Genomic DNA, 8,696 nt, shown 5'->3' with positions numbered 1-8,696 from the left:
CAGCCACTCGGGCACTCAGGTGGCACGTGTCATTGATCATGATTGGCAGCTCTATCTATTTAACGTACCGATGTGTACAATAGGCACGAATCCGTAACTATTTAGCTCTGGTGATAATTTACAATATTGTAACAAAATAAAAAAATATTGTACAAGATTTTAGCTACTGGACAACATAAATCACACATTAAATTATTTATATTAGATGCAAATACAGTGATCTGCAGTCGCCAATCACACTTAGTCACTGGCTTGCTTTAGAACGATATAAGCAAATACTAAGTACCGCACCACACTGTTTGTTATACTTAATAGCAATAAGTTTCTTTTAAAATATTAATGTTTTCTATTAGAAGTTATGTATAATAATTACCTATACCGTTCTGTTACAAACAGCTTGGCGCCTTTCAATAAATCTGTACCTACTTGTACTAAGTAATAGTTATGTTTGTATCGGTGACCACATGTTTATGGCATGTTTACTAAATGTACAGTTTATCAGTTGTTTATGGGCTTAAATAAAAAATATATCCGTTGAACTGTTGTTTGCCTTATGTACCTACCTATACCGGGTGTGGCCTGAAATATGAGCAAATAATTAAAACGTAGATCATACTCCTTATGCTGAACAACATTAGTTCAGCGACTTTTAAAAGTAATTAGTTTTTTATAAGGGTTTCGTACCCAAAGGGTGCCAACGGAACCCTATTACTGAGACTGCTGTCCGTCTGTCACAGGGCTCTATCTCTTGAGCCGTAATAGGCCTAGGTAGGCACTTGAAATTTTCACAGATTATGTATTACAGTGGCCGCTACAACAACAAATTTATTATTTATTTTATTATTTATTATAAGCCTTTAATCGTACAGCATGTAACATTACAAGAATGTATAAATGTATTTCATCACTTCTTTCCTTCTCTTTTATTCATAGATATCTCGTTTGCTTATTTTTTGCATGTCCGTTTGCCAGGTGGCAAAGGCCTCCTCCAATCTTCTCCATTCTCGTCTTTCTATAGCCACTCTATTCCATGATATTCCTGCGACCTGTCTGATATCGTCATCCCACCTTCCTTGTGGTCTTCCCCTTTTTCTTTTTCCACTTCTCGGGTACCATTGCGTAACTATTTTGCTCCATTTTTCTTTCCCTCTCAGTATGTGACCTGCCCATTTCCATTTTTGCCTTCTTATTTTCCGCGATATATCTTGGACTTTAGTCTCGTGTCTGATGTGGCTGTTTCTTACTTTGTCTGTTTTTTGATTCCTTTCATGCTTCTTTCCATCGCGCGTTGGCATATAGAAAGTTTACTTGTTATGTTCTTTGTTAGAGCCCATGTTTCGCTACCATATGCCAATACCGGCAGGACGCATGCATTAAATAGTTTGGTTTTAGTTGTTATGTGTAGATTTTTGTCTTTCATTATTTCCTTTAAACCCCAATACTTTTTCCAGCTGTTTGCAATTCTTCTTTCAACTTCTTTATTTATATTATCTTTCATTCATAGCGCGTCATTGCGCGTACACATTTTGTTGTCATGAAGCCCTTGGTCGGTCGCATGAGTCAATGTGCGTACTTGTACTGCTGCGCCGTGCCGCGTGCCGCGTGCCGCGTGCCGCGTGCCCGTGGCCCGTGCGCGTGCGCGTGCGCGCGCTGCTGCAGCAGGACTACTACGTGGACCACATGCACACGCACGCTGCGGCGCATGCTGAATGCCGACGGAGGGGCAGGGAGAGGGCGGCGCTGACAAGAGCACAGTCTAAGGTATCGCCAATATTAGGAACAATTATTTTTTTTCTTTTACAAATATAAAATTTTACTCGCAAATGTAATGAAAAACATTGTACAGTCACGTCTAAAAATATGTATACAAAAACAAGGTTGCATAAATATGTAGTCATACATTGTATCAAAAATATTTATCTATTACTGACACCAAAAAATTGTATTCATTATACTTTTTCAGTATTATGTAATCACAAAATGCTTCAGAAAGTTGCATACTTAAATAAATTCCATTTAAATGTATCCACCTCGTAGGCAAAAATAAGTATACATGAATGAGTTCCATATACATATAACCACACCAATTTGGCAAATATTTGTATACGCCGTTTGATTCATAAATATGTAAACACGATTTGATATTTTGATTCGTTTTGAAGAATTACTGTTTTGTTAAGATTACATGTCTGTCTCTTTCGTAACCTGCATGCGGGCAGGGACATACATACTACGAATCCATACTCCATTAAAATAATATTATACACCGTGGGCCCGAATAACCCGAGGGATTTTAACAGGGTATTTCTGACGATAATACGAGTAAAAATGTTATATGAACATAGGTTCAATTATGTACTTTAATTAAAATAATTTTTTAGAACAAAATAATTCAATTAAGCTTAGCACGGCCTTGTGAACAAGTCTTTAGTTAAGAGAGTGAGTAAGAGGAACCAACCTGACGTGACAATCAGTAATCATTTTTAACGTTGACATTTAGTAACATACTTAGGGTGTATTACACTTGAGATTTTTCTACTTATGATTTTCTTAAAATAACGATTATCTCAAAAACGGGTTGTTATAGGACTACATGTTATACTACTTTATATACTCCAATTGGGCTCTAAAATCGATGGTTAAAATCCCTCGGGTTATTCGGGCCCACGGTGTATACTGGTGACCCGTTCCGGCACAACACGGTTACGGTATACATAGACACCGTGAATCACACTATTTATTTGTGAAAACCGCATCAAAATCCGTTGCGTAGTTTGAAAGATCTAAGCGTACAGACAAAAAAAGCGTCTTTGTTTTGTACTATGGAGTGATGAATTGAAAGTAACTCTGTCTGTTCCGGTATCACGTCGAAACCGACTGGTTTCGACTGTCAAGGGGCTGAACATAGGGTACTTAGTTTTTATCTCCAAAAGCAACCCTTAAGGGGAGAAAATGGGGGATGAACTGACTGGAGTGAGCTGGATGAAATTTGGTATGGATATATTTAATTTTCTATACACCATCAAGATCACCAAATACTGGAACGTCCAGAGTGGTCATTAATATCGACTAAGCAAGCGATCATTGTTCGGGTCATCCACTGAGGACAGATCCACTGAAGCATCTATAATTTGCAACAACAAACACTAACAATTAACAATATAATTAAAATAAAACAAAAAAAAAATGCTTAGTGCACCTTTCTGAGAATGACCCTAACACTGAAATACTCAATATTTACAAGTCAATTCAATCTAAGGACTGTCAAGTGCGTCATAGAATAATCGTGAGATAGACGTATGCAGTGACAAGTCCGCACTGTTTTCGTGAATTGTCAAATCAGTTAAATATACAACTTACGATTCTATGCCAGTCAGACAAGGTTTGTTGTTGCAGTCTGGATACATATTTATGAATCAAATGGCGTATACAAATATTTGCCTAATTGGTGTGGTTATATGTATATGGAACCCATTCATGTATACTTATTTTTGCCTACGAGGTGGATACATTTAAATGGAATTTATTTAAGTATGCAACATTCTGAAGCATCTTGTGATTACATAATACTGAAACAGTTTAATGAATACAATTTTTTGGTGTCAGTAATAGATACATATTTATGATGAAAATGTGTGGCTACATATTTTTAATTTGTTTTTGTGTATACATACTTTTAGACGTGACTGTACTATGTCGCACGGGCGGTACTAGAATTACGAACATCGACTCATTAAAGCCCTCAGTCTTCGACTTCGGGCTTCTAATAGACTCTCATTCGTAATTCCTTATTTACCGCCATTAAGACACAATGTACTATGGTCTACTAGGTGGTTAATAGGTTTTTTATTCTCTGGATTTACTTAGGTACTATTGGTCTCGGATTCTTGGGCTGAGATGACCTTAATTCAGCGCGTACCATACGGTGGTTGGTGTTGAAGTTTAAGTAACAACAAATACTAAAAATAAAATAAAGTTACAAATTAAAGGGGGTCGTCATACAAGAAACGTGTTTCATTCAGCGGTTTTTAGGGTTTCGTACCCAAAGGGTGCCAACGGAACCCTATTACTGAGACTCCGCTGTCTGTCTGTCCGTCTGTCACAGGGCTCTCTCTCTTGAGCCGTAATAGCAAGGCACTTGAAATTTTCACAGATTATGTATTACGTGGCCGCAACAACAACAAATACTAAGGAGTCGTCATACAAGAAACGTGTTCACTGGAACTGGTGTTCAGTGTTCACTGGAATAACCCCTAAAGGGGTAATTCGGGAAAAAAAATAAACTATAGCTAGGCCTTTTAGACGGACACAGTCATTCGCAAAAAACGATTATTTGTCATAACATTAATAGTTCAATCTTGTAACTTACCAGGTTTTAGAGATAGCGGTGTTGGTTGGTTTTTAATTTTTTGGCACGAAAATGCACTCGACCCAAAAAAAATATATTGCACGTCCGTCCGATGTCAGCGCCTCGCATCATCTGGAGAGGCGCGAGGAGCGGTAAATAGGGCGTCCATTTAAGTGCTGCCAGTGGTTAAGCATCAACACGTTTAGGAGAAATTTTAAATAAATGGAATAACCCCGTTTACAGAATTAACCCAAAGCACCTTATTATTATAAGGCATGCCATGTAATAGAGTTAATGCATATCTACATGCCCATTCAATATCAAATTTAATAGTTCTTGCAGGTGAACGCTAACTTTATCAGCAGCAGCACCTCATTTAGGCCTCCACTGAGGCCACTGAGGCGGAACGAGCGAAGCGGAGAGGAGACGAGGAATCGCCCAATCCCTCCACGTCTGATGATAATGAGGTGGAGACGAGATGACGAGATGTGGATTCAACTAATGATTGGTCGATCTCTACACGTCTCCTCTCCTCTCCGCTCGTCTCCGTCTCAGTGGAGCCGCAGACTTAAAAGCTATAAACAAACGTCAAGGTGGGTTTTCAAATAATTTTATTGATCACTTTCCGTTAAAAAAACCAAAATTGTTCCGCTAAGAGCCCCTGCAGACAGACCGCAGGCCGACCGCAACGTGACTGCCGCCCATCTGCCGCCCGACTGCCCGCAGTCTGTATGGGTTCTAATGACGGCGGTGGCATGAGGCCGTATGAGTTAACATTATTTATTAGACCAAAGCGGCTGCTATTACACAATATTCGTACGTACGTTGTCCTTTTTGGGTGATAAATATAAGGGGAAGGACTAATACTTGTACACAACACATCACTAAAGAACAACAGACAACTCAACCAAAACTTAACAACATTTATAACATTTAAAAACATACCTACGTATTTTACAAGCTTTTATTTAGTTTCACCAGTCCCGTTGTCTGTCTGTCTGTAATCAAATCTGCAAGTTAAATTCGACCAACTTCCACTGGTTGGATTGACTTGAAATTTAGTATACTTATGTAAATCGCGTGACAATACAATAATCTGGTAGTGACATCCTGGTAGTCCAGCCAGGATCGTCTCCGCAGGACGAAACTCTTCAACGGTTAATGGCATCGACTTGAAATTTGGTATGCAAATGTAGTTTGGGTGATCATACAAGTACAGTTAACAAAAAGTACAGTCAGGAAAAAAGCTTGCATTAAAAATGAAATTTTTATCTAGCACTGAGTGCCATCTGTCGGCAAATACATCGCCACCCCGCGGCCAGGGCTTGTTAACGTTACCAAATTCACATTATAAATAACGTTCCATAACGGTAAAATCGTAAAAATACCTCAGTAAGTACCGGTATTAAATTATAACATTACTTGATAACTTAACATTATGGTAACGTTATTCAATTAAGGTTACTTAAAAACACAAGCACATGTGTACATACATATTATCATATCGTTGTTGAGTAGATCTAAATGATCTAATAGCATAAACAAAAGTTCCGATTTAGAGCGTTTTCAGATTATCCGATCCGATATAGGCATCGGACGCCGATATCAATATCGGGGCAAATAAAATGTATCAAATATTCAGATTATCCGATGCGACATCGGATCATATTTCATACATTTTAGGCTTTGGGCTTATAACTTCTAAATTGCATTTTACCTTTTTTAAGGCGTTTATTTATCAATATCCCAGATCTCAAAACTTCTTGGTCTCAAAATACTTACCTAAATTGCAGAATGCCTAATTTTGTTATCTTATAGCACCGGAATCTTAATATGGCTGAATTTCAAAATACCTTAGTCTCATAAGTAATACCTAAACTTCAAAATCACTTTCATGGCAAAACAACATATGCTTAAAACAACCAAAAGTTAAAATACCTAAATTTGTAAGTTAATTTGCAGGATCAACCGACCTGCAGTCCAGCTCGAACTTGTTGAATCGTCGTCGTATTTTGCCTTTTGGGTGTTTTCCATAAACTTAATATTACTAGCGTAAATTTATAGCGTATTACGTTTATGGTGTTTTCGGTTTGAGTTGTTTTAATTTTTGTCATTTCTGTCATTCGGTATTTGAATAAATGTGCATTTCAATGTTTAGGTATTTAGAGAATATGAAATTTTAAGTCAGAGTCATAATGAATTTCGTTCATTTTAATTTGACAATTCGACATTTTAGGTATTATGGGCCCATGGTAATTTAAAAGTTAGGGGTATTAGTGAATAAGGTATTATGACATTTAGTGGTTTTAAGCCCAAAGCCATTTTAGTTGCCCCGATATCGGATCGGCGTCCGATACCGATATCGGATCGGATAATCTGAAGACGCTCTTAGCAGAATGATGACCAGGACCAGGGACGCCGCTATTATGTAAAAATGAGAAGTAATCATTACTAGATACTTTTGAATTAACGTTAAGTCTATTTGACCGCGGTAACGTTACCAACTTTTTAACGGTATTTGAAGCCTTGTCTGAGGCCGTATAGTCTAACGCGCTGACGTTCGCAATTACGTTCACTACCTATCTCTTTCTGTTCTCGTCTCCCAGACCGCACTACGGCTAAACCGTCGCAGTTTTTTTACCCGCGTCCGCGTGACTTTTATACAAGTAAACTTAAAGCCGCCAGTGCGGCCGCTTGCGTAGTATACTTGATTCACAAAGTCACGCGGTAAAAAAAAACCGCGGCGGTTTATCCGCAGTGCGGCCTCGGCCTTATATCGCATGTGAGAGGTGGTGAAAATAATTGTGCTTTGCTTTCAAGTGTGTTAGACAATAAGGCTCCGTTTCTACCAGAGATGTGCGGGACGGGGATGTGTTGCGAGGAATGTATTTTTCACGAACCAATAGAAAGCGCGTTTCTATCATTTACCTCCCCTCGCTCGACTCAGACTCAGCCTCAGCTGTTGCCACCAGAGGTGTGCTGTGCAGGGATAGGTACGAATGAAGCGTCCCTACTGGTTCATGAAACCACATTCCTCGCACATCTCTGGTAGAAACACAGCCTAATGCTTCTGACTGGTCAAGGGACGCATCAAGGGGTGTAGTTATTGTACGAGCTGGACAATGCTCGACCGATTTTGTACGACCTGATAATTCAATCACATGTCACTTGGATTGGAACACGGGTCGAGCTTTATCACCCTGTACCGATAATGTTCAAGGTGCTATTGGACAACCTGATTTTGTACGACCTGAGCACACTTTTGACAGCAAGCAATCGATTCGCACGATTGATCATGTTTTTCGTGTACACCGAATATTAATAAATTTAGTAGAAAATAACTTATTTGGTCCTGGCGCTTCGCCGGCCACTGCCGCGGCACGCTCGCTACGCTCGCTCGGCTCGCGCATTGTGGTCACAATTGGACCTAACACAAATCTATGGTCATTCGATTCGATTGGATTCCGATTATAACGACTTACAATAACAAGTCGAGCATAACAGGCCGACCAAAAATTTGGACACCCTAATAATAATAATGCACGACCTCATATTGTACGACTTGATAATTGTAATCCAAAATGAGTTCGTATTATCAGGTCGTACAGTGATGGCTGAGCAGTACAGGGTCGAGCATTACTGGTCCCCGCATCAAGCAGCGCTGCCGTCGGCCGTCGGTGTCGGTCAGTCGGTCGCGGGCTCGCGGCACGTCTTGCTTTGGTTGATGGCCGAACGATACATACCCAGCCCACCCGCAACATCGTCGTCGTCAGACCACCCTTTCAAATATGTAAAATATAATGGTAGGATACGTATCAAAATGCATAAAGTTTAAAAAGTATAATGGACTTGGCATAATTAATTTCTCAGAATTTGTCATCTAAATAAACCAGATCTAACGTAGATCAGTTGATGATTTTCCCCCGTTATTCTTTTTAAACTTGACCTGTTCATTCGGACACGTTTTCACAACGGCAGATCCGTTAGAGCACGTTCCCACTTGTCGAGTGTCGGATCCGTTTCGTGTCGGATGTCGGTCATATCCATAGAAATTCGTGTCGGGCGAGTGTGAATAACTTCATAATAAAACTAGCTGCTTGCCCGCTGCTCCACCTTCCAGTCTTCGTTTATCGCTATCCCGCGGGAACTATGAAATTTTGCGGGATAAAAACTATCCTATGTCCTTCCCCGGGTCTCAATCTATCTGTGTACCGAATTTTATCTAAATCGGTTCAGTAGATCCAGAGATTACCCCTTACAACCTCACAAGCTCACAAACTTTGCCTCTTTATAATATTAGTATAGATGTTATGCCGACATCCGACATCCGACAAGTGGGAACCAGGTC

This window comes from Choristoneura fumiferana, chromosome 12, assembly GCF_025370935.1.
Source record: "Choristoneura fumiferana chromosome 12, NRCan_CFum_1, whole genome shotgun sequence".
Lineage (NCBI taxonomy): Eukaryota > Metazoa > Arthropoda > Insecta > Lepidoptera > Tortricidae > Choristoneura > Choristoneura fumiferana.
Note: the sequence above shows the minus strand (reverse complement) of the source record.